The sequence below is a fragment of the Triturus cristatus genome, chromosome 10 (genome assembly GCF_964204655.1).
Source record: "Triturus cristatus chromosome 10, aTriCri1.1, whole genome shotgun sequence".
Classification (NCBI taxonomy): domain Eukaryota; kingdom Metazoa; phylum Chordata; class Amphibia; order Caudata; family Salamandridae; genus Triturus; species Triturus cristatus.
The window spans coordinates 747,652,835-747,680,415 of record NC_140593.1 but is presented as its reverse complement, the minus strand read 5'-3'; the positions used below and the strand labels follow the sequence as shown (position 1 = coordinate 747,680,415).

Genomic DNA, 27,581 nt, shown 5'->3' with positions numbered 1-27,581 from the left:
TTAGGATGGAAAACATTCTTCAATTGTCTGGTTGAGCTACTTCATATATCTAAATCCATTATTTTTTGTAAATTATATGTGTGCATAATATTTTGATTGTGTATTTAAAAAAAAAAACGGTTTATTGCATTCTGGTTCTATTTTCTTATAACCAACTGTATTGATTTTTCCATGCAAGCTACAATCAACAAAACAAATGCAAGACCACGATCCATCAAGCAAGGAACACATATAACAGACAATCAATTCCCGCATCTACTCCGTGGCAAAGCCCACCCCTTGCCCCATATCATCTTGTGTTTACACAGGCAGCCCAGAGCTTCATATATGGGCTGTTCCAGCTGGGCCCACCAATCCAACCCCTACGCCATTCTGTCATTGGGAGTGGAGGGGCCTCGGGGACCTCTACTTACGAGCAATTTCTCACTTAGCCACCAGCGTTGTCACCCCCACAAAAGTGCAATCCGCCCTCTGGCCCACACTTCTTCCGGTAACCTCAACAGTGCCACTTTAGGAGTGAGGACAAGCTGATGGCCTAACACATCACAAAGATCCCTCCCGATTTCCTCCTAGAAGGGCACCAATTCCAGACAGGACCAAACAACATGATAGAAATCTGCTTGGGGCAACGAACATCTAGGACAATGTTCCTGGGTCAATCTGCCAGCTGATGAAGCTGCTGGGGGGTATTTATGTAATAAGCAGATATTTGAGTTTAACCAATCTGAGACGAGTGGAAATTGCCAGTCTGGCCTTGCGCTAGTCTGCACCATCGAGGTCTTCCACTCAGTCTCCCATTTCTGTCCCAGTCTAAGGAAACAGTCCAGGGTATTAATGTGGAGGAAACGGTAAATAGGGGAGATAGTCCCTTTCTGCATCTTCCCCATCATCAGTTTTGCCTCCAGGGGACTAAATTCTGATATATGCGTGCGTGCAGGGATGTAGCAAGTCAGGGCATGCCTCAGCTTCAAAGGCTCGTGAAACTGGGTTTGGGAGAGCGGATACTGCTCCCTCAATGACTGAAATGAATTCACCTGGTTTGCGGCCCAGATGTCCCACAGGTAGGTAATGCAGATACTTTCGCACCGCACTCTGATTCTAACTTTTATGGCATTTTTGCTGATTTAAGTTTTTTGAAGTGAATACAACAGAAGAGAATATAAATTACACTCAATCAATCAACCAGGATTAATAGAGCGCAGGTAATCACCAATGAGGGTAACCAGGCTCTAGGATCCTGCTGCAGTTATTGGAAGAGCTAGGTCTTGAGTCCCTTTCTGAATTCTGGGAAAGAAGGTGCTGTTCACAGGTGGTGTGGAAGGTCGTTCTAGGACTTGGCTGCAAGAAAGGAGAAGGAGCAACCTCCACTGTGGCTTCGGTGGATGAGGGGAGTGTGAGAGTGGGCAAGGGTGGCAGAGTGCAGGTGTCTTGCGGTTGGCGGAAGTTCAGGAGGTGGTTGATGTATGCTGATCCTTGGTCGTGGAGGTTTTTGTAGGCGTGTTTCAGCACCTTGAACTGCCATCTTTTCTGGACGGGGAGCCAGTGGAGGTTCCTGAGATGGGGCTGATGCAGGTCCATTTGGGGAGGTTGAGGATGAGTCTGGCAGCTGAGTTCTGTAGAGTTTGGAGTCTCTTCAGGAGTGTGGTGGTGATTTCCGCATAGAGCGAATTGCCATAGTCAAGTTGGCTGGTGACTAGGGCTTGGATGACAGTTTTCCTGGTGTTGGCAGGGAGCCATCTGAAGATCTTACAGAGCATGAGGAAGGTGTGGAAGCAGGCGGAGGAGACTGTGTGGATCTGGCGTTTCATGGTGAGTTTGCTATCCAGGATGATGCCAAGGTTACAGGAGTGGTCTGTTGTTATGGGTGTGGTTCCGAACTTGGTGGTCAGCCAGGTGTTGTTCTACAGGGAGGTGTTGTTTCCCAAGATCAGCACTTTTCTCTTGTCCGTGTTGAGCTTCTGGTAGTTGGTCTTCATCCAGTCAGCAATGGTCGTCAAGCAGTTGTGGAAGTTGGTCCTGGTGGTGGATGGGTCTTCTGAGAAGGAAAGGATGAGCAAGGTGTCGTCTGCATAGAAAATGATGTTGAGGCCATGTGTTCTGACAATGTCAGCCAGTGGCGTCATGTAGGTGTTGAACATGATGGGCTGAGGGATGAACCTTGCAAGATGCCGCAGATGATTGCCTTGGGTTCCAACGTGAAGGCAGGTAGGTGGATTGTCATGTGAGAAAGGATGTGATCCATTTTAGAGCATCTCCCTGGATCCCTATGTGGCAGTCTCGGGGTGAGGGTGTGGTGGGATATGGTGTCCAACGCTGCTAAGAGGTCGAGGAGGATCAGGGCCGCTATGTTCCACGGTCACAGAGGGTTCTGATGTTGTTGGTAGCAGCAATCAGGGTAGTCTTGGTTCTGTGATTGGCTCGGAAGCCGGTCTGGGAGGTATCTAGCAGATTGTTGTTCTCCAGCTGTTTGATGAGTTGTTGTTTGAAGGCCTTCTCAATGACTTTTACTGAGAAGGAGAGCAGGGAGAGGGGGCGGTAGTTCTTGAGTTCATTAGGGTCTGTGGATAGTTTCTTCACAAGTCTGACCTCTGCATGTTTCCATTGATCGGGGAAGATGACCAGGGTGATGGTTGCGTTGAAAATGGAGGCAAGTTTGCTTCTGATTTCCTTTCTCCCTAGGTTGAAGAAATGGTAGGGGCAGGGGTCCATGGGTGCTCAGGCGGGATGGAGTTCATGATGGCCAAAGTGTTCTGTGTGGTGAACTGTTCACATGTGGTGAGTGGAATATTGTGGGTAGTGACTGTCAGCATGAGGAGTCTGCAGAGGTCTGTGGGTCGGCTTTCAAAGTTACTGTACAAGGTGGAAATCTTGTTGTGGAAGTATTCTGCCAGGGTGTTACAGAGATCCTGGGATGGGGGATTGTGTTCTCGGTTGCTGCCGGGCAGGATAACTGTTTGACAATGTTCAAGAGTTCCTTGTTGTGGTTGGAGGAGGCTTCGATATGGACTGCCAGGGCATGTTTCTTCGTGTCTTTTAGGCATTGAAGGTATGTGTTGAGGGCTGATTTGAAGATGGCATGGTCTGTGGGATCTTTGATGGTGCACCATTATCTCTCTAGGCGTCTGAGTTGCGTTTCGTGATCCTGAGTTCTGGTGTGTACCAGTTGGCTTGTTTGATGGATCTGATGGTCTTGGAGGTCTGGACGGGGGCAAATCTGTTGCATTTGGTGATCCGTGCGGAGAGTTTCTCGACGGCCTGTCTGATGTTGGCTGAGGGGTTGGAATGGGTGGTGTTTAGGGCATGCATCCACTGGATTTCAGTCACTTTGTTCCTTCTGCAGTGGGAGGAGCTGGGGGTCTGGGTGGTGGTGCATGGTGCTCCTGCGACAGTAAAGTGAACAATGGTGTGGTCGCCACAGGTGAGTTCAGTGGCATGTCTGTACTTGAGTCTGTTGCTGGCCGTGAAGACTGAGCCATGTGTGTGACTTGCAATGCTCGCGGGGTCAGTGACTAGTTGGGTGAGGTGAAAATTGTGTTGAGGCTTTCTAGGAGATAGGTAATGTTACTGTCTTTGAGGTCTTCAAGGTGGAAGCTGAGCTCACCGAGGAAGATTTAGTGTTTGGAGTCAATGGCGAGTAGGGAGATGAATCGGGAATTACATTGCAGAAGCCAGGGCGTGGGTCTGGGGTCTGTATGCGAGGGTGTCTCTGATGGTCGTTCTGCCATCAATAACACAACCCTATAATAACACATAACACAACCATAATATGAACAGACAACAGTAAAATACATAATACATAAACACAATTCACAAAACACCAATCACTTGCTAGCTGCATTTAGTGCCTCTGCTGCTCAAGAGCGAAGATCATCATCTCATATCTAAAAGCTGTAACCTCCACTGGATGTGCAATTAAGACTATTGCCATTTGATCTTGAAAACTCAGCTTCCACTGCTAAAGAACCTAGCCACCACTGCAGAACTCAAAGCCAGAACCTCTGAGATATTGATACTGACCTTCCCTACTCATCTAATCAAGGCACCCAAACCAAGCAATTCAAAGAGCCAACATTTTAGAAGAAACTGTATTTAACATAATTTCAAGACTTGAAAGCTACCTTCTCCAGTACTTCTTACTTTTACTGACTGTCCAGCCCATTCGGATGCCCCATTCCACCACATCCTCACCATTGATACCTCCCATCAGTCAACCATCTTCCTTGGCTACTTTTACTCTTCATTTCCATGCACACCTACCTGTCTTACTCTTTCCCCGTCTTCCTGTCCTATAGCATCTCATTTTCCACCAACTAAATGCTCCCTTACACATGTTCTCTGCCACAAACTGGTTTCACTCATCTTCAGACTCTTCTGCCCTCCTACCCCTTTTCTTCCTCGCCTTCTATCAAACCATCTTGTACTCAAGTCACTCTTGCCTGTAAATCCCTTTTGTGTAATGTAATATTTTCTACCCTTGTATATATCATGATCAATGGCATACTTTATAACAATGTGTTCCAAGGCAACCGCTCAAAGCAAGTATTGACATTACATTTGGTGTTGCACATAATCTACAGTGCTCGGAAACCCAGTTGAGAGGACTTTGCACTTTATAAACAAACTCCTGACCTCAAGGGTGCTCATTCTCTCTATGATCCCTATTATAGCCCTTTTTATTCACGCCTTACCCACAATCTCCTAATCCTTCACTGTCACTTGTCAGCCTGCTTAGCTTAGCGAATGATGCTACTCTCATTGCCCTTTCATCCCAAATAACCACTTACTATAATCAAATCTTACTACCATCAAAGACAGCTCTTTAGTGTGCTCACTGATGCAAGACCTTTGAGCAAGAATCACTAATATTTACAATCATCTGCCAGACTTGAATATCGACCTGCTTTTCATCATGGGTACCTGACTAGGTGGTGACACAAGACCATGAGAGCATACCTGCTGGCTACAAAATGCTCATCAGAAATGATCCCACAAAAAACATATAGGAGGATGAGTAACAGTGGTCAGCTCCATTTCCGGTCTCTTTCACTGCACCGCTGGATCTCACCAACTAAATCTGAACATTTTATTAGTAAATTTACATTTTGGTACCCTATAGTGCATTATTGCTTACGTAGTGTTTGCTTTATTGCACTGTATACCAACTCAATGTAGTGTCAGATTACCACAATACTCAGCTGTAGGCACATTATATAGCAAATGCCTTTCTATTGGAAAGCAATGTATTTAACAAGATTGAAGAAGGGCAGTCCTTTAAGAAAGTTTAGCATACTAAACAAATTTAGACTTTGAACACCACAATGACAAGCAAATAACTGTTTACAAAGACATCCACTCCCCAATGTGATGCCACTTTTAGAGGGAGGTTGTCAACTTGGCATCTCAATTATTGCTCAGGATTCAACCTATTTAGTTTGAAATGCAAAAAATATAGAGTGGAATAGAAAACTAGAGGGAACAGAACAGAAGGAAAAGCCATATAAGGGAAAGTAGGGAACAGGACAAATGGTGCATGCCAGCAGTATAGTGGTTGAACTGCTTCTTTGCTCTGTATGGCATGCGCGTTAAAGCAGTTCATATGATAATAATAAGTCTCTTCCCACATGAGGCACAAGGGTACAGTTAGCCTGGTGTGACTTGGTCTTATAGAAGAGTTAACTGTTTATTTAGGGTTTATTTCCGTCCGTGGCTACAGTCTGAGAAGATCTGACCCTCACTTCTTTTGCATGTGGGTAACAGATGTTAAATAGTGAAAGAGTGCCACATTTATGAGCTTATGGTGTTCTTAAAGGAAAAGAAATTAAAGAGGCATGAAAATCAATACAGAAATTCAGGTGTTAAATCCAAAATGAGACAAATGCTTCAGAATTATTCAAATCCAAATTTCTTATTAACTGGTAGCCAACATGTGTTTCACGTCACAGTAATTCCTTGAGGATTCTGATTATTTTGTTCTTTATCCTTGTGGCATTTACATTTAGCAAAATCCAAAAGCCATGCTGTAGACAAGATAACAATACCCGCACAAGGATCAAGCAGAAGGCTTATCATAGGCTTTTTTGATGATAAAAGACATTGCTTTGCAATGATTTAGAGCCCTTAAATCTCCACTTGACATCTTACAGATCCTGAAACCACTCAAAAGGAAGCTGAGACCTGGTCTTTTTGGCAAACTCAGTAAATCTACATAATGTCTATAATCAGAACGGTGAAAATTCAAATAACCAGAAGCCTTGAGGTAGCAACTTTGTTGCAAAATGTTTTGGCTGGCTGTTGATAAATTAAAGTGGATTTGAGTAATTTTTAAACATTCAAAGCTTAAAATGGTGAAACTGCAAGTTTGAGTATAGATCAGAAGCTTAGTTTGAAGCTAGTCCCAATCTATTTAAGTCTTAGGGTTCTAGAAAAGGATGAATGTCACAATATTGAGTGCCAAAATGTTGTCTTGCCCTAATATCACATCCAGAATATCGACTATGATAATATCATGAAGATATGTATCAGTAAGTATAGATTTATTATTCCTACATTGAAATCTACATACCTTAAAGTACATAGCTACTTAACTCTAATAATAGTTCTCTGATGAGCCATCCCTTTTAAGATTCATAACCTTAGAATAATTCCCGTCCCCGAGGCTAAACCTTGAAAACACCATCAAGAAAACAGCTTTTGTACATTTTACTTTTCCAAAGAAATACACAACTTGAGAACAAAAAACAAAAAAAAACACCAAAAGCAAAGAGCATAACAAATTGTTTATGCCCCCTTTAAAACATATTCCAACACGGAGTACAGCTTATTTCAGGATAGGTAGATCAGCCCATAGGCACCCATTTTACCTCCGTTCCTTTTCATAGATGAATATACAGCCCAAAACCCTCAGCTGGGTAGAATGGGAACATTGTTAATGAATGTGGGGATGCTATTCCAGGTAAGTATATTCTTTTTCTCCCACAAGGGATCCTCCTCTCCTAAATACATAATCTAAGAATCAAATGCAGAGCTAGAACAGCCACCCAAATCTAAACAACAGCACACAATGCATTCACAGATCCCAATGCAACTGACACTCAAATGTCAAGAGTGATGCTGCCATAGCTACGTTACCTCTAGTAGACTGCAATACAGGGCAACCTGGAAGGGTCAGGTCTGCTTTAGCATAGCACACCTGGCTGCCATTCCACAATCCACCTAGAATTGGATTTCTTAGTTAATTGTTTATGAGCATGGGTATAAGTAAACAGAAGCTGCCTAGTTGTTCTAGATGACTCTATCTATTGGTGTAATACTTGAAGGGTGTGTGAAGAGAGCATTTTACTGGAGTTTCTGGGTTTGAAAAAAAAAACTGACGAAGAAATAGTCTAATTTAAACAAAAATCTGAAACTATTTTTAGCAAAAAATCAAGACGAGCTATATGAACCACAAGGGTCAGTTGCTTTGCACCTTCTATTTAACATGTACATTTGGCCCCTTGCCCACCAACCAGTGGTAAGCTTTTTTATGTATGCTGATGATACTCTTGCACCTATCTAGTGCACAACAATCACCCAATCAAAAAGATAAGACTTTTAACGGAGGCCCTCTTGATGACCAGGAGTTAGTTGGCCAACAACTACCTCTGGATGTAACAGACCAAAAACGTAGCTCTGCTTCACTGGTTTCAGAACAGAACACAATTTTTATTTTTATTTTACAGAGTTTTATATAGCGCGGGTATCAGAGCGCTTTACAAAGCACCAGTTGCGTTACATGAGGACACATTCATTTTTGTTAGACACAGGGAGATTAAGTGATTTGGCCATAATCACAGGATGTTCAGAGTCATTGCAGAGACTCAAACCCGGTACCCCAGATTCAAGGTCAACTGCCCTAGCCGTTAGGCCAACACCTCTCCCCACAAGCTTATGGCCAGACATAATAAGTAGCTCCCCAGATCCCTGGAAAGTGGTGCAGACTTTAGGTGTTCTATTGGATACCACCCTGTCCCCAGAAGCCCTATTCGTGTGACACAAGCCTTTTTCACCTCTCTGCCTTCTAAAAAAGATTCTCCTGTTAATTGATAACCCTTTCCACACACCAATGGTAAGTTCAATCACATCTTGATTATGCTAACTCATTCTAACTTGAAACTCCCCAAAAACTCTTAGGTTGACTATAATTTGCTCAGAAAGCTGCAGCATGAGTGCTTATAACATCTGCTAGAAAGCTGCATATGTTGCTAGTACTGTCATCTCTACTCTGGCTACACATTTTGTTTCAGATAACCTTTAGGACCCTAACAGTTGTTCATCAACCAATAAACCATCACACTCCCTCTAGTCAGCAAACTAATTCTTACATGGCCCCACTAGGACCAGACAGTCACTTATGGAAACTGCATTTTCTATAGCTTTTCTCAGCAGTAGCCAAACTGTGTAAAGATCTACCTTCTAGTTTGCAGGCAAGAAAATATATACTCTTTTTTAGACACTCCCTGAAAATATGACTTTTTAACAATTAAGTATCTTCCAGCATTTTCCCCATCACTGTTAGGTTTTAAGGCTGTGTCTTCTTAAAGTTGGAAGAAGCATCCAAGTACGAATGATATACAAATAAATAATAATATAACATTTACAGGAGGCGAATTTTCGGTCACATGAGCTCCCGTCATGCTCTGTGACTGAAGACAGGTTCGGCAGGACAGCTGGCGGAGGGAAATTTTGATGGAAGATGATCCTGCAGCTTTGTGTGGAGCAGGTAGGTAGCATGAAGTAGTCCAACATTCCATACAGGGTTCACGGCGTTTGGGGTAGTTAGTTCCCCTCCAGCTGCCCTCCGCGTCCGGCCTTCACGACGTCGCTGTACTGGCGTGCCAGATGCATCAGACGCCACGGTCACAGCTTTCACAGGAGACGTGCGCACAGATGTGCACCTTCGTGGATGGCCGCTGGCTTTCTTTCTCGTGGTCACAACTGTTCTTTGCTTAAGGACACGTGTGGGGCGCGCCCCGGAGCACTTCCAGGAGGCTGTTTGTCACCCTGAGAGCTGCAGTCAACAGGAGGAGCAAGAGCACCTTGGATGAAGAGCACGCTCCTATCAATCAGGTCAGACAAGCAGTTCGCTGCATAATACCTGAACTCAGCTGGCCATAGGTCTGCAAGGGCTAGCTAGTGAGTGTGCTGCTTGTACTCATTTTGACCCTCAGAACTGATAAAATAGCAGATATTGCAATTACAGCACCTGAAGTAGTGCTGGGCATGTTTTAGAGTCTGCTGATATCATTACATCTACGCTGAGTCACAGTTATCAGCAGTTATCTGCGCTAAATACACTTGAGCTAGCGCTGAGGGGGGGGGCATAGGCACTAGTCCTCCACTCTCAGCCGAGGACAGGGGGTGGGTGCAGAAGCGGGCTATCTAGGTATTAGAGCTTGCATCCCCTTGCATGGTACTCACATAGCTCATATTCAATGCCATCATGAAGAGGATTCCCAGGCATATCTCTGCTAAAAGCCAGCCTGCAACTAATTCTAACTGTAGCACAAAGCATCATAATCGAACGCCATCTATCAAGGAAGCTGAGTTCAATCTATTTAGCGGAGAACTCAGAAGTTGCTCCCTGGTCAAGGTGCCTGGGCAATCGGGCCACTTGAAACTCTCTTCGCATAAGGGAAAGATGGATATAAAACATGCAAACAAAGAGCCAGTATCTGGTTTGGCCTCATCATCAGCTATGGAAACCAGCAGCACCATAGAAACCGCCCACCCCTGACGCTGCAAGCCCTGCTTCTCCACATAAATGGATATGAGCACATCAGTAATAAGTGAAGCACCACCACCAGGGATTCCTTCTGGAGGCAAGCAGCTGTCCCCATATCCCCTATTTGCAGGCATTAATGTGAAGGAACTACGTAAACAAGCTAGCTCTACAGGATTTTAGGAAATCGCAAGTTCCGAAAGGCAGGGAGAACTTGCTCTTGGTGAGATGGCTATGAGCACAGTAGTGGAGTCCTCTTAATTTACAACTACTTTGGAGGCCAAGATTTAAGCCTCAACAATGGTCGGAGTACCAGGCAGGAAATGGGGAAATAATAATAAGGACCTGTTAGAGTCAGACAGGATGGTTAAAATCTCGGGAATTTATGGCATTTCTTATTTAGTTTACGCCAGGGAGCACCTTGGAGATCAGGGCGTACATCTTAGCACTTTGCAACGGAAAAGGTTGGAATAGTTTCATATAATACTAATTCCATCAATAATCAGAACAAATTCAGATCCATTATAGCATGGCTGAAAGAATCGAGGGCACAGGTAATCCTACATCAGGAAACCCACTTGCCATGGTGTATATCTCAGGCATTTGTTGAGTCAGCTAGTTCCTCAGATCGGGGAGTTGCAATTTTATTCACTAATAAACTTGAGGGGGACGCTTTACAGGTGGAGTGTGATCCTAAAGTTAGATGGATCAGGGTCAGTTTGTAGCCTCATGACCAGAATATTTATTAGATCAGTTACTACGAGCCAATTGAAGATGATGCAATATTATTAGACAAAGGTTATAATATGTTGGTACCCCTCACAGTACGTATTCTCATTAGAGATTTTATTCTTATTCAACAATTGTTGAGGACTGCTCTCATTCAAACAAATATCAGAACAAGCCAAAAACAGCTCAGGCTTTGGGTAGTCTTTTATGAGATTTTGCACAAATTGATCCCTGGAGAGCGAACTACCGGGAATATACTTGCTTATCCAAACGGTTTAACTCTGCTTCACGCATTGACTACTACTTAATATCCCCTAAGTGGCAAAATGTAGGGCCCAGCAGCAGTTAGGGACCACATGACGCACAGTGATCCTTCCAGAACCCGTCCATGGATCACCCTCGCATACACGAACCACCACCCCCAAGGTTGTTAATTGTTTGTTGACACTCTCCTTCTTCCAGAGTGTCAGTTTGGACGTATCGTCCTCAGCGATAGGTCCCCAGTATTGGGACTGTTTCCCGACCTCAGTTCTCTGTTTACCCACTCCATTCGCCATGATCTCTGGTTACTCCCCAGATAGGGGGCAGGGGCACGCACACACATCCCCAAGTAGTTACGCACATGCCACTCACTGGCTAGTGAAAGGAGGCTCCCCTCTCTTGGGAATAGAACGCAACTGCGACTCAGTTTCGACTCTACTATGGCACACACAGACTTCCACTTCTTAACCCTAAACATGCGGGGGATGCACACAGCACACAGCCCGGAAGCGCTATGCGATATATGCGTACATCAAGTGACAGCAGGTACAGATCATATCCCTTCGGGAGATCCACCTCACTGGGGAGGATCTACAAAAACTCCAGAAGAAGTGGCGGGGCACCTTCTGCGGCACGACCTACTCCGCTTTCGCGAGAGGAGCGCTCATTTGGATCCGGCCCGGAGTGCCCTTTCGCGAAACCGGCAGACGAGTGGATCCTGAGGGCCGCTATGCGCTACTAGAAGGGTTGTTGGATGGGCTGCCCCTCCTTGTAGGCAGTGTATACGCCCCAAATGTAGATCAGGCACCGTTTTGGGGAACCCTGACGAGCGCGTTAGCGGGATACACACAGTCCCCGTGGATACTGGGAGGGGACAACAACTGCTCCCTGGACCTCACACTGGACAGATCCTACCCCCCTGCCGCGCGCTCCCTAACCCATGCAAAATCAGCTGCATTCCGCGCCTGGGCTGCCCACTCGTCCCTGGTGGACGCATGGAGGCACACACACTGGCCTCCGAAATACACTCATTTCACTCGATACCACACGACCTACGAGTCCGTCTGGACCGCTTTATGTGCACACAGTCTCTCATTCCCAGCATCAGGCACTGGGACTACTTGGGCAGGGTAATTTCGGATCACGACGCGCACACTTTAACACTAGTGTGGCGACCCCCAGCGCTGCCGATCCACACGTGGCACCTCCCCAGGGACTGCCTTCTGGACCCAGTGTTCAAACATAAACAGTCAGAAACCATTCAACACTATTTCGCTGAAAACACAGGCACTACCTCGACAAGGGCCCTAGAATGGGACGCTTTCAATGTAGTCCTTCGAGGAGCATGCATCAGACAAATCACAGGAGTGAAGCAGACACTAGAAAGAGCAGTGCAGACCACAGAACAACAAGTAGCTAGGCTCTCTAAAGCGGCCGACCAACGGGAGCTCCCCCCCCACACTATTGGCGGAGGCCAAAACCAAATACGAAGAGGCATGCGCTGATCTGCGCCGGTATAATTTCTGCACGTACACCACCAGAGTCCACAGCGAAGGTAACCGCCCAGCCGCCTTATTGGCCTGGCTCATCCGTTAAGACACGCACACACAACCGATCACTAGTATTCGAAACACCGCGGGGGAGGTAGTCTATGCGCAAGCTGATATCTTAGATGCCTTCCATGACTATTATGACATGCTCTATAGGGAGCCAATGCCAGACAGGGGGGAACACATTTGGAACATGTTGACATCATGTACCATAATCCAACTCACGGACGAGGAACGTAAGACGTTAGATAACCCGATCACGCCAGCGGAAATCAAATCTGCCATACACCACCTGGCCAAAAACAAGGCTCCGGGTCACGACGGGTTCCCGATGGAACTGTATTCCACATTCTCCCAGCAGTCTTTCGGGAGGTGCTAGAAGTGGGACTCCTCCCTCAATCGATGCGAGAATCGGTATAGGTACCATTCCCCAAGCCCGATCGGGATCCTCTGCTCCGAGCTTCCTATCGACCTATCACCCTCCTGACCACGGATTGTAAAGTCCTGGGAAGGATCCTAGCAGACAGATTGACTGACATACTCCCCAGACTAGTGCACATAGATCAGAGTGGATTCGTCCCTGGGAGAAATACTTCCCAGAATATACGGCAACTGTTCCAGGTCCAGGACGGGGTACGGGGCAAGTTCCTGAGGGCGGCGTGCCTCGTGCTGGATCTGGAGAAGGCGTTCGACACCCTGGCGTGGCAATTCCTTTTCGATGTACTACGGAGGGTGGGCATGGGGTCCCAATTTACGGCGTACACCCGGCTTTTATACACGGATCTCACCACAAGGGTCAGAATAGGCCGCTCCGTATCTTCTCCCATCCCGATCATGCGTGGCACCGTTCAGGGGTGCCCCCTGTCCCCAGTCATATTTGCCCTTGCTATGGAGTCTCTGGCGGCTAGGCTGCGGGAGGTGGGCGAGCAATGGTGCATCCCTCTGTGAGGTCGCACACATTGCATCTCCCTGTATGCGGATGATCTCCTTGTATACATTAGAGACATCACAGCGGACCTCACCACCCTCTGGACCACACTCGCAGACTTCGAGAGAGCTGCGGGACTCCGGGTGAACTGGCAGAAATCCTCTCTCTACCCCCTGCATCCGCACATCCCGCATAGGGAGATACATATCGGAGACGCCGCGCTGGCATGGACGGGCGACGCCCCGCGGTACTTGGTTGTCAGACTCTATCATGAGCCCCGAGACCTCTTGGAGGGCAACTACTATCGGGCCCTACAGGGACTTAAAAGTCAAGTTGCTTTCTGACGGACCCTACCCCTGGCCCCCATTGGGAGGGTAGCCTTACCTAAAATGATCATGGTACCCCGGCTTCTATATTAATTCACCAATATTCCAGTTGTCCCGCCACGAGCCTTCTTCCAGAAGCTCAATTCATTACTAATTTCGCTGATATGGGGGAGGGGCTGCAGCAGAGTGGCCCTTTCGGCCCTGCAGCTGCCCCGCGATCAGGGAGGGATGGGCGCCCCATCTTTTGAAGCCTATTTTCTGGCAGCGCAGCTGCAGTGGATATCGCGGTAGACGGCGCATCGCAACCTTGGGGAAACGGTGTCCTAGGACAGACAAGTGACGGTCCCGGAGCTGACCCGAATGCTCCTACCAGGCACCAGACCCGATCCAGCCCATCCGCTGCTGGTTAAGGCAGCCAGAGCCTGTACCATGTAAGTTCACTGCATGTCCAAGGGAGCACCATTGTATTCCCCATTACTACCGTTGGCTGGCCTCCCTAAGGGGTGTGGGTTCAATACTGCGGAAGAGCATAGAATCTGGACCGAATTCCAACTCACGGAAACAGAGGCCAATTGATCCCGTTTGCAGATCTAGTCGAAGAAACCGGGCTCCCAGCCGGCCAATTCCTGTTGCATAAGCAGCTGATAGCGGACTGTGAGCGGACCTGGGACCTCGGGAACGGGGAACCCAATACTCACCCGGTGCTGCACACACTATTACGCATGGGGGCGGGCAGGCACCACATCACATGCATCTACAAATCCATTATGGAACTCACACAGGTACCGCTAACCCGCTTACGGCTCCGATGGATTTCGGATGCGCCCTTCATGATCATGAATGGCGGATGGCCCTAGAAAACCACAAAAAAGTGTCCCGCAATCAGAGGTTCAAAAACATCCAGTTCAACATATTACACCGAGCCTATCTCACACCGGCGCGGCTCAAACGCTTTTACCCGACATCCCACTTTGACTGCCCCCGATGTCACACCCCGGAAGCCACATTTGCTCATATGTTTTGGTCATGCCCAGTGATACAAACCCTCTGGGCGACGGTGCACACCACCATGCAGACAGTCACAGGTCTCACAGACTTCCATACACGGGTGGCATATGCCCTAGGCGTTTTTAAACGCAACAAACGGAAGAAAGTAGAGCCAAATTTGCCCTGCTAGCCGTGCTGTTGGCCAAGCGCGGTGTGGCAATGCATTGGCGAGCGGCTGAGGGGCCACCAATAGCTGCATGGTGGGGGGCGGTGCAGAAGTGGGCCGCAGCCGAGGAAGATCTTATTCGGCAAGGGGAGGCCCGTGGTATGCGGCGGCGACCTATCTCATTAGAATGGGCGACACTCCTACAAGACTTTAGACAAGCGCACACGAATGACACAGAGCACGCGCAAAACCCCCAGGCGACACCAGATTCACCTGCATCCCATTCCACGCACACGTCCGGTCTTCCACCCCCCCCCCCTCCTCCATGCGACGACAGCTCCACCCGTGTCATTCCCCCGGAATCATAGCATTGGCCAAGAGTAGGTAAAGTGCACGACGCTAGCGTACTGACATGGGACCCCTCTAAACTGACCCATGCTTTCTGCGACCCCCGGATCCTCCCCTCCCCCTCCTGACTCCATCGTTCCCGAGTTACACACCCCCAAGTTTAGTTTGAAAACTGGATTATCTATCAATGATACCCTATACAGGGGTTTTGGATCAGAGATGAGCATAAGGGTCGGAGAACGGCGGTAATTCTACTACTAACTGCCGCCCGATGCCTTCCGGCACCTCCGGCGGAGAAGATGGGAGGGATACCCCTCCTCCACCAACGAATCCACTATGCGACTGCTTACTCCGCTACCCTTGTCAAAAAGCTGATATTGGTAATTTGTGCTACTGAAATGGTTAAGCTGATTACTGTATGACTTGTAACATGTTAAAATTCAATAAAAAGGTTTATTAAAAAAAAACATCGTGGCACTAGGCAGGGGTGTTCATTATCCTACCTTTTGGTTGCTTTGGCCATTGAGCCACTATCGGAGCTTTTCCGACAGAGATCCTGGAATTATCTTGGAGGGCAAAGAACATATTATATCCTTATATGCTGATGACTTATTATTATACCTAATTGATGGCCACCTGGGAGTGGCCCATGCCTTGATGCTATTAAATGAGTTTTCGGTATTAACGGGCCTTCAAGTAAACAAGTCAAAGACTCATCTTTTCCCCGTGAGGCCTTACCACAGCCAGCTGATTTGCCAATAGGGCTCACCTGGTCACCCTAGTCCTTCAAATATTTGGGCATCCAGGTGTTCCATGCCTTGGATGATCTTCAGGAAGGTAATATGGGACAGCTAACATGATCACTCAAGACTTATGTACAATTCTGGCGTTCTCTAAAATGACTAGTGATAGCACGCATTGCCTTGTACAAGATGATTATGCTCCCCAGGCTCTTATATTTCTTTGTGAATCTACCTGTCACGATACCAAGCACTTCATTAAAAAACTTGGATTCCTTACTCCGAGACCTAATTTGAGATTTAGGGCGTAATAGAGTCTCCCTGGCAGTACTTCGGACAGCCCCAGAGGATGTTCGTTTGGGCGCCCCAGATTCTAAAGTATACTATTTGGCCACCCAACTTCAGTGGTTGGCTCAGTGGTTGGATGGTAAGGGTCTTGAAATACTACGTTCTATTGGGTTGGTTGATAAACTCGTACTATTTAACTACCTACACATGACTCACTTGACCACACACAGACTGCAGCTTATGTATGGAGGTGATAAGCGGACTTTTCCTAGGTAGGTTATGGAATCAGACGCAGGGTTTGCGCACATGACATGGAGCTTCCTGAAGGTACAGGACTTCTGGAATTCTGTAGTGGCCACAATCAATGGAGTAATTGCTAATTTGCTCCCCTATACAGCTGAGGTTTGCCTCCTAGGTTTTCTCCCCAGACCCAAAGCATGCAAGGTCGGTGCTAGGTTTGCTGACCTAGCCTTGGTCTTGGCAAGCCGACGTAAAGCAATGATGTGGATGGCTGGGGCAGGTCCACCAGTGGCAGACTGGGAACAGTATATTGACATATGGGCCAGAACTGAAGAGAATGCTCTGATCAGAGATGAGACACGAGGGGTACCCGATCGCCCATTGGCGGACCTCTGAGCAGAGGTGCTAGGAGATTGGGGTAAAAGAGGGGATGGTGCTACTAGAGCTAATACAGATGGAGCACAATGAGATGAAAACACCGCTTAATCCCCCTGAGGTGATATGTATCTAATAAGATGCTATTTGAGTGGGAGGAATACTCAATAGGGTGTCCACCTTCCACCCCGGCTCCCGACACATTGAGGTGAATATAATTGCGACTCTTGGAGCCACTCTAATTAGAGTGGGTCCTACTACAATTTCTTAAAATTCAGATCCAGTGAACAACATTGTTTATTGGTTTTTGTTCTCTTTACGGAGTTTGTTTTTGCTTAACCAGTATGTCTATTGTTTCAGGCATTTTTTGTGATTGCAACTACAACTCCCAATTGTTAACATATGCGTAGAGCAGAGGAGAACCATGCCAAATGATATTGCTATAAAAAGTGTTGGACTATGTCAGAATGTACTATTGTGAACAACTTGAAACCCACTGAGAACAGGGTAAATTAATTAACGTATTGATACCACGATATCGTTTCTGGATTACATGCAACCATTGTTTTTATCTCTTCACTCTGCATTGATAGTAGAATTGGAGAAGAATCAGGAATGTACTTTCATATGGTATGATTGATATGTTTCGTATTGACTATTACTCTTATATGTATGCCTGTACTCTTTTATGCAAATGCCAATAAAGACATATTTTTTTAAAAAATTTGGGTTGTTCATAGTATTTGTAGGGTCCCTCCAGGAGATAGGGAATAATTGTAAGGCCATGAATCTGGGGGAGGCGAGGGACCCTGTCGAAGAAATGAAAGAGCTTCAAGAAATGGATTACTGTTTAAACATTCATCTTTCAATAACTACTTCATTGCACCATATTTTAGTCTAGTTCATTGCAGTGAGTGTCGGGATATCGCCCTTGAAATTCATTAAGACATGCCCTTCTTTGTTCCTGCAATTTTCAAATCCTCACAAAAGCTGATGTAGGTACAAGTACAGAACACATATGAGACTCACCGATTTGAAGTTGACCCGTGCAATCTGTTTTGGAAATGTTCACCTGCAAGTGAGAGAAGACAAAGGTTAACCATGAAAGCATGCCAGGACAGGTGGTTTCTCCTCATTTCGGAGGGATGTCTTGCTACAAAAAGATCCTAATCAGGAGGGATGATTTAACTCTGAATGGGGGTCATGCACAGGAAAGATTTGGTCTACTCTGCAGCAATGTTCTCACATAGAAGAGTTGATCTTACTCAGGAAAGGGGGTACTTTAATAGATCAGAGAGACAGTCTGAGGTTCAGAGTTAGCCTAACTGATGAGGGACAGCCTCAATTTTGAGAGCTGCTCTAGGAAATATGGTCTCACACAGGGACGAGATCTTATTTATACTGACACCATCCAGTACAGACTCAAATGGGAATAGATGCTCCCTCTCCGTGGTCACACTTAACCCAACAGTTTCTCTTCAGCACTCACTTACTGCATTCCCTCTTCCTTTAGCTGGGTACCTATGTCCATTCAAGTCATGAGGGATGCTGCTTTTATCCCATAACTTTCATATGATTGTGGGTGAGCTGCTGCCGCCTAACTGGGCAATTGACATCGAACGGGAATCTGCGCATGGTACACTATAAATATGTACATCAGCTGTACTATACACCTGCCCAATTGCATCGCTATGGTCTGCGTGACTCTGCCGCCTGTAAACGCTGCGGTGCCCCTGATGCTGATTTTTATCACTTGGCATGGGTTTGTCCCAAGGTGCTCTCATATTGGGGTGATGTTGTAAAGATTATGCGTCTAATGGTTGGGCTTCCTCTGGACTGCACTCCTCAATTCTGTCTCCTTGGTCTTGTTGCTGATGTTAAGGCCTCCTGTAGAAGATTTGTGGCCATTGCGTTGCTGGTGGCCAAACGGAGGGTCTCCTTGTGTTGGGAGAGTAGGCTAGCCCCCACCACCAAACTGTGGCTGCAGGATTTGACCTACTGTCGAGATCAATTGGTCTGTTATGCTGAGGAGCTGCCGGCCCCATCACGGCCCTGGGATATCTGGTCACCTCTCACGACCTATTTATTGTCTATGCCCACTATCTAGTCTCTTGTTCTTTCGGACACTATTATTGTGATGCATTTTACCCCCTTATCCATGCCTCTCTCGCCTGTGTTCTGACTGACCTGTTCATTTATGATTGCATGCATGCTCCTGACCTGCTCTCAATGGACTCTGCACTATTGCGTAATGTATTGATACCTGCCCTTGCACTGTGTAATGTACTTCATTGTGATGTTTGTCTGTTGTGAAATGATCAATAAAATTAAAAAATAAAAATTAAAAAAAACTTTAATATGATTAACTAATGCATTTTGGGTGCTGTAGTCTTACTATGCTTCCAACTAACTAATTATACTAAAACACCTGAAAACAATGATTTGTAGGTGAAAAATTCTAAATTGGAGACATTGTTCATAATGACCTTAAGCAGATGTTCTCACACTACTCCCTACTCTTCCCTCACAGTCAGCCATAATGATAATACCACAAACAGATCACTCGACGTTAGGGTGAACAGAAATTTAACATACGTGCCGTTGTTCAATAAAATGCAGACAGCAAGTAACATTGTGAAAGAGACAGAACATGAGGAGCTGCTTCAACACTCTCCGCATCCTCGGCAAAACCTTCAAATGGATCCTCCCTGAGTCAAGGAAGACAGTCACCCACGCACTCATCACCAGCAGACTGCACTATGGAAACGCACTCTACGCCGACATCAACAAGTCCCTGCTCTGCAAACTCCAGACAATACAGAACACCGCCGTCAGACTCGTCCTCGGCATCCCCCGGCACGAACACATCAGCCAACACCTATGAAAGCTCCACTGGCTCCCGGTGGAGAAAAGTCACCTTCAAAATCCTCACTCACGCATACAAATGCCCACACAACAACGGACCCAAATTCCTCAACAACAGAATCAATTTCCACACACCCAAAAGAATCCTCTGTTCTACCAACCTCGCACTGGCCGAAACCCCGCGCATCCACAGAGCCAGAGCAGGCGGAAGATCCTTCTCTCCAATGCAGCCAAGACCTGGAATAAACTACTGGCAAACATCAGACGCGCCCCCTCCCTGAACACCTTCAGGAAGACCCTCAAGACCTGGCTCTTCGGCAAGCAGATCTGCGCTCCCCCCCAAGCCTTGAGACCCTCACGGTTGAGTAGCACGCTTACAATCCCCCGATTGATTGATTGAATGAGAGAAATACAAGGTGAAAGAGGTGTAAAAAATAGTGCCCACCCCTCCACTTTAGCCTTCATGCCCTGTCATAGCACTGAGGTGCAATGGGACAATTACAAGCCTCTGGCTGCAAAGTTTGTTCAGTTAAAGAAACATATATGTTGCTAAAATGGCACCTTTTCATTTTCTGTCCGAAGTGGAGAAAAACATTTTATATGTTTATGATGTCATTAAGCAAGATAGTCAAAAGTACCCAGGAGCTCAAATTATATTTGCTGTGATTTTGTGGGTAGAACAAATGAGATATAGCTAACCCTCTGTGTTTATTTATTGTTTTTGTGGAGGAATTGTGAGGGATGTAATGTAAAGGACATTTCTAAAGCACTCTGTTACTCCAAGGAGTGTCCTAGCGCTAATCCTGCCTAAAAAGCCTTGTTTTCAGTATCTTCCGAAACTGGGGTGTAGATGAAATGCACCTTAACTCCAAAGGGAGTTTATTCTAAAGTGAAGGTCCAAAAAATGAAAAGGACCCTTCCTCCATTCTGGACTGGCAATTCCTAAAGATTTAGGCCAGAAAGCGGTTGGCTGAGCGCAAACGCCTGGAAGGAGCATAAAGGCTAATTTTTGCTCTGAGGTACCTTGCACCCGACTGATGAAGAGCCCTGTGAACCAGTAGCAAGGTCTTGAAAAGGATCCTCTTCCTAATGGGAAACCAATGCAGCTCTCTAAAATAGGGGGATACATGAGTTCTCTGTGGCAAGCCGAGAAGCGTGCGAGTTGCTGCATTTTGGACCACTTGTAACTTATTGATCAGGTAATCAGGCAGGCCCAAATACAGTGCACTGCCATAATCAAGCCTAGATGTTATCAAAGCCTGTACTACCAGTTTCCTAGTAGAAAGAGATAGAAAATGGAGGACCTTCCTAAGCACCCAAAGCAGACCAAAGCAGGTCCCAACTACTGCATTAACCTGTGACAGAAAAGAGAGCTCACCATCAAACTTAATGCTCAGATTTTTGACAGTGCTAGTGTGGTTTAATGGAGGGGAGCAACCTTCGGCAAAAGCGACTGACATGCTCGTCAGATCTTATACCAAAAAAAGTAGCTCAGCATTACACTTAAGATGGTGGTGAGACAGCCATTAAAAGACTGCTGTCAAACAAGTTCTGATTTTTCTGCCAGGAAACAAATCATCTCTACCCCAGTAAAAAAGTAACTGGATGTCATCCACTTTTGAAATTATTTTTGCTCCCAGAGTCTCTGCCAGGAACTCAAGAGGAGTGAGATATATATTGAATTACGTTAGGCTCAAAGATGAACCCTGTGGCACTCCCACTTGCAGATCACAGTACGCTCAGGAACGGGGTCCTGTGACTGAAGAGAGCGAGGCATTTAGGAGATTGTTAGCCAATGGGCTAATGACGCCTGCTCCTAAACCCAGAAGACTCTAGGGGCATGGATCCGAGAGAGAGACCAATTTAAGACTACGGATTGCTAATAGCGATCCTTTCAAAGAGATCGGATCAAACCTATCCAATGAAAGGGATCAAATCATATATTTGGCTAGGCTGCTGATTGTCCCCCATCATCGCATCCACCTGCATAGAAAGGGGGAAATTGTCTTACAATCTTAGTCTGGAAGTAGTAAGCCAGTTGTTCACACCCTTCCACAGAGGACACCTGCCGTACTACCCAGGCTATTGGGGACATGAAGGTTTTCACTATTTTAAAATATTCTCTCGACCTATTACCAGCATTTAGAATTCTGCCCTCGAAATAAGATTTTTTTGCCATTTTGATCTCTTTATATTATTATTTTAAAGCCGCATTGTATCTGGTTTTAGCCGTTGGGCTATATGACACTCCCCACTGTCTTTCCAGATGTTTACACTCACTCTTAACCTCTTTGAGGTAGTCTGTGTACCAGGGACAGGAAGGCTTGGCTTGGCGTGACCGCCATACCAGTTCGGGCGCTAGTTTGCAAGTAGTGGAGCCAATCCAGTTATCCAAGAGGCCTGCATCAGTGACCCCGTCACCTGAGAAAGCAGGCACTCTCTCCTCCAATGCCTTACAAAAAGCCTCTGACTGAATTTTGTGAAAAGCTCTCAACACCCAGGGCACTAACCTCGCTTGTGGTTGATTCCTCCCTACACAAGCCCACCTAAATGTAATCATATAGTGGCCGGACCAGGCTAATGGGGTGGGAGTATCCACTTCCAGTGATACATTAAAAAATATCTGATGTAGAACATGACCAGCTTGATGTGTAGGCTCGAACACCAATTAAGACAAATCCAGTGAAGAAATACACGTGTAGGGAGACTACCTCCTTCTCCTCAATCATCATATGGAGATTACAGTCACCCAGGAGAATAAAGTGTGAGTATCTCAAGGCCAGAGGTGACAAAGAGCTGTCTATGGAGTTGAGGAAAGGACCTACCGGACCCAGATGTCTGCACATTATTGCTCCCGCCACAGATTGATTAGGAGAGAGGGTGAGGCAGAATCCAAGTACCTCCTCTCCTTTGAGACCCACTATAGGTATTAGTGTACAATGAAAACTGTCACTGAAATTCATAGCAACTACCTCTCCTCTATCACTCAAGCGATCTCCTCTACATATTTTATAGCCCTTTGGAATTGTTGAGTAGATCGCAGAACAAGAAGATTCAGTTTTTTCATTTTTTTAAGTCTGTTTAATTGATTTTTGACTAACAAAGCAGTCATATATAACACAGTTCATTACATGTTCCGACTGTAGCCGTTGTTTTCTTTTAACATGAATTTGTCATTATATCACTGTCTACGCTTGTCTATACATATAGTAGTGTATCTCCTATTTTATGGCTCATAAGGTCTATCTTATGTTGCGTGTTAGTGGCTACTCCTGTACGTGTTCTACCTATGAAATGGCAATACATGAACCGTAAACTGAGCTGCCAACTTGGGAGGCCGGCAATATTGCTGGGGACAACTAAAACATAACACGGGGCTAGAGCTCTGGCCAGAGGACTCAGTTAACCAAGTTTCAGGTAAAAATAATACATCCAGGGGCGTGGCTTGGACGGCAGAGCTGGTGGCTGCCTGATCCTGCGGCTCCGCTGAAAACGAAGCTGATTGCTCCAATAACGGGCGAGGATAAAGGCCTACAAAAGAAGATCCAGGCGTCGGAATCATCGGGATCAGTGATGCTGCCCTCTCCAAGATGCTAGATGCCCTCAGGAAGGAGGATAACGAACTTTAAGGGGCGAAGCAAGGCAGGTGCAAACGAAGAAAGATGGCGACAACGAAATCGAAACCAATCAGGGATTCGAGTGAGATGCGATGAGACGGGAACGGACCCCTTCCGCAAACACAGACAGCAGACAACAGCCGGCCCAACACTAGCTAACACTCGGCTAGTAAGCCAAAAGGCAAAAGGCACAAGGTGAGAGTGACCAGGCGACTAACCATACTGCAGAGGGCACTGATTGCGAGCGCACATATTCCCCGGTGCAGCAAGGCTGCGCACCAAGAAAGGGAGGAGCGGGTGAAAGAGTGGGCAGACCTGCTACGAATATCAAGGGAAAGAAATACCCATCTAGGACCGAAAAGCAAGCTCGCCTCGCATCCGAAAAACGAAACTGAAACTGGAGCGGTGCCCTAACAGCACACCAGTAATGGCGGCCGTACCACAGTTGACTGAACGCGAATGACTAACTCGCCAGCATAAAGTGAGGGGAGGCGCAGCGAACTAGAGCGCGCTAAGCGGTATGAGGCAGAGGGAGCAAGTAGTGCTACGGCCATAAGACAGAGGCACGCTACAGAGAAGCGCATAACGAACCACCATCAAAACCCCCACCAAAACGAACTACAAGAGGTTCCCAGCCCAAGATGGTTGCCAAATCAAAGGAAGCCTATTAGGGGAGATCACGCCCACGGCTTTGTGCCTCCAGGCATTGCTGTATATACAACGCAGTTTTTCGCCCTAGACGGAGCTAAAAGCAGCACATTAAGGCTGGATAACATATACGGCAGTGAGAGAACCCAGCGAGAACTGCCGAAACCCTTCCAACAGGGAGGACAGAAGGAGATCGACAGCGCTAGGAGCTGACAAGAGGTGCAGGCACTTTTGGTGGCGTACCGCTCACAGCTACAGCTTGGCTCAAAGAGACAAACAAGGAGGCTGCAGTGACCTGAGTACTTAACACCTACACCCCACTCAGCACGGACAAGGTTTCGCAGGAGCAAAGGAGGCAAGGGTAGGTGGATGACTTCAGACATAGCACCCAGGCAGCTCTCCAATGAGGAGGTCCACGCAAATAGCCAGAAGGAACCATCAGACAATTAAAGGGAGAGGAAACGCTCATCATAGAGAGCGGCGAGACAGTGAGAGGATCAAAGACAGAAAAGAGACACAGGAAAAGTGGATGTGAAAGCAGCACACAGAGAAACACCAAGAGAGCAAGCAAGATAAATAAGGCAAGCAAAGCAGATAAAGCAACGTGGCAGACAGAGAAATGAGACTACAGCAATAACAACTAAAGAAGAGCCAGCAACATCTGACTCACCGATCAAACAAAAACCAGACATTAACAGCACTCTTGAAATGATCCTAAAAAAATTAGCGGAAGTGCATGACCTGGCGAAAACTACAAAGCTCACCACAGACACGATCCAACTAGAGATCACAGCAGAGAGAGCAGAACTGAACTCAGTGAACATTAGACTTGCAGCGGCTGAACAAAGGATCAGCGACGTAGAGGACTCTACCCTCAACGCGAGCAAGGAGGTGAAAACAATAACGAAAATCACTGAGTCACTCCTGAAACAGACCGCGGAGATGGAAGACCGAAATCGCAGAGGGAATATCTGAATACTAGGTATACCGGAAAGCTCGGAAGATGCAGCAGGGTCCTGCTCCGCCTTTCTCGAATACCTGATCCCCAAGCTCACCAATCTAAAATTCATTTGCCAATCTGAGCTGGATAGGGCCCACAGAATCCCCGCTTTCAAGTCCCCCTATGATATCTCCAATATGGGTACATACGTAAACCTTTGTCACAAACTGAGGCAAACGGATTCAGGAACATTAGAATCCTTAGTCTGGATGGAAATTACCCAGAAAAAACCCTGGAGGCACGTTTGGCTGCCTGTTCAAGGACTATATCCTCCAATTGTCGGTGAGTGAGCTATGGGCCCTTAACCCCAGCAGGGCAGTATTTAAAACCGCCATTAAAAAATGTGTGAGAATGAGTTCTCTTATAATGGATAAGGCACTATTCACCAAACGCAGTCATGCGTGGGCCCTCGTAAATTCATACAGACGGTTAGACCCTGCTACTTACCTGTCCTGCACATATTCACTGTATTTAAAACGCAGTTTCATGATAATTAGAATGGGTGATTGGCGCTTCCTGCAAGATTTGCCCTCTTGGCGACGCACGGCTGAAAACGTAATCTGTAGAGGGTGCGGCAAGACTGCCGAAACTCTGCTACATGTAGTTTGTCTCTGCCCAGCTTTTAACTCTCAACGCAGGTTCAAACTCAAAGTAGGCTGGAATAGGCTGGGTGTCCGGACATGCAGGCAAGCCATTATTGAGGCCCTGAACCCCGACAATACAGATTTAAACTTGGGGTTAACAACTTTTATCCAGCAAGCATATCGTAATTTTATGTAAAATAGGCCTTGCTAACAAAAACTTTATGGAAAATGAAATGAAAATACTATTATGCTTTGCAATCTAATAGGTCGATACTTGTTTTAATCTGCATGTTGTATTTTTATAGTCATCGTAAAGCAATGTCTGATTCGTTTTTTTTTTACATTAATTTTTAAACGCTTGCTATTATGTAACTGTCATTGACTCGGGCGGTTTAGGATTTAGAAAATTTCCACTTTAGACTGGCTATCGATCTGCTGCTCGTTTTCATCATTTTAAATCAGTTGGTTTTTAATGTGAAATTTTGTAATTTTGTAATTTCTTTTAAAGATATCTGTGTTATATCTAAATAAAGATTATGTACTACAAAAAAAAAAAAAGTCCCCTACGTCGCAAACTGCACAGCCTATCATCTGTAAGCCCTTGAGATCGCAACATATGGAAGACATTTTTAACTATGCCCGCAAAAATTAGCTGGAGAGGGCACAAGATCATCCTCACACAAGACTACTCTAAACCAACTGTCGACACCAGGAAGGGTTTCCTTGCTCTACGTGACAAGCTCAGGAATAAAAACATCCAATTCTCATTTGTGGCCCCCGCAAAGTTCAAGATAACTGACAAAGGCAAAAACCACTTCTTCACCGATCCCAAAGATCTGGCAATCTACCTGGACGGTCCAGCTGCTCTGGAAATGGAAACCTCACAGCCCGGCTCCGCCAAGAGAGGACCCTCACCAAAGCCAAATACCGGATGAGCAGTAGCCCTAAGGAACCAGCAACCATCTCTACCTCATAGATGTCAAGTCCTGCAACCCGCACCTACCTCAAAAGATAAAATAAAAGAGACAACACCTACCTCGTTCGGATGGCACTAGCATCTATCAACAAGTACACTAGCACGCCTCAACGAGGCTTGTAAGATGGAATCCAACATCAAGAAACCAACCTCAAGAAGCCAATTGTAAAGTACCTTAAAGTTCCACTGGAAGCACAGCATTGTATCCTTTTGAACTATCAAGCTTTACCCACAGGGCCCTACATGTATATACGTACCGTAGATAAAAATGTTTACATGGGAGTATGCATGCCAAGTACCCAACAACACTTCTACGGGAGGAGGAAGGGAGGGGGGGTGCGAGGAGGGAGTGGGGAGGGGAGGGGACAAAACTGCACTAGGGTCTCCCAGCTTTCTGTCTTCTGTATTTTCTGTAGTTCCCACTCTTATCTTTGTTTCCCACCTTCGTTTCCATGACATACTGTATATGACAAATACTGAGGGCCAGCATATGGGGGAGGCCACCCGGCCTAATACAACTGTGAAAGATCACCTGGTGAAACACAGAGGGGGCAAGTTTCACCTGAGTGTTGGGCATACTGAACCGCCACATCACAATGCAACCGATGACTCGTAACAATACACTCACCCTGACAACAGACCTCAACATAGTATCCCTCAATGCCAAAGATCTGAATCACCCTATTAAACGTTGAAAAATAATAGACTATCTAGCTAAAACTAAAGGCGGCATTGTACTCCTACAGGAAACCAAACTTTCCATGGAGGATGCCAAACTAGTCCGAGGCAATTGGATCGCGCACATGGCTTGTTCACCAGCCGACAAAAAGAAGAGGGGGGTCCTGACACTAGAATCCAAAAGATCAAACATAACAATAGACTCTCATTCCCACGACAAAGACGGTAGACTTCTAATAACACATCTGAGTAGGGGGGAAGAATGGTTCCACGTAGCAAACATATACGGCCCCAATGCAGACAACTCACCCTTTTGGGAGGTGTCACACACGCTAGATAGCTTCCCCCAAAACGAACTCATGGTTGTGTCGGGGGACTTTAACATCCCATTGGACCACCTAACGGACCGGCAATCCTCCTGTCAATACCACCCCACTAACGTGCATGCTACACTCCAAAACATCTACACCAAGTTTAACCTCAAAGACGCATGGCGCTTACAACACCGCGACACTAGG

The 27,581-nt window shown here is 46.3% G+C and overlaps 1 protein-coding gene across 5 annotated transcripts in view; it reads right to left on the bottom strand.

Annotated features, from left to right (window-relative positions):
- LOC146789947 (anion exchange protein 2-like) overlaps nt 1-27,581 on the bottom strand; it is a 2,390,686-nt gene that overhangs the window by 1,616,660 nt on the left and 746,445 nt on the right. For all 5 annotated transcript variants that reach the window (XM_085628246.1, XM_085628245.1, XM_085628249.1 and 2 more), the window contains one exon: nt 17,725-17,767. The gene's annotated coding sequence lies outside the window, so the exon portion shown is untranslated. The remainder of the gene's footprint in view (nt 1-17,724; nt 17,768-27,581) is intronic.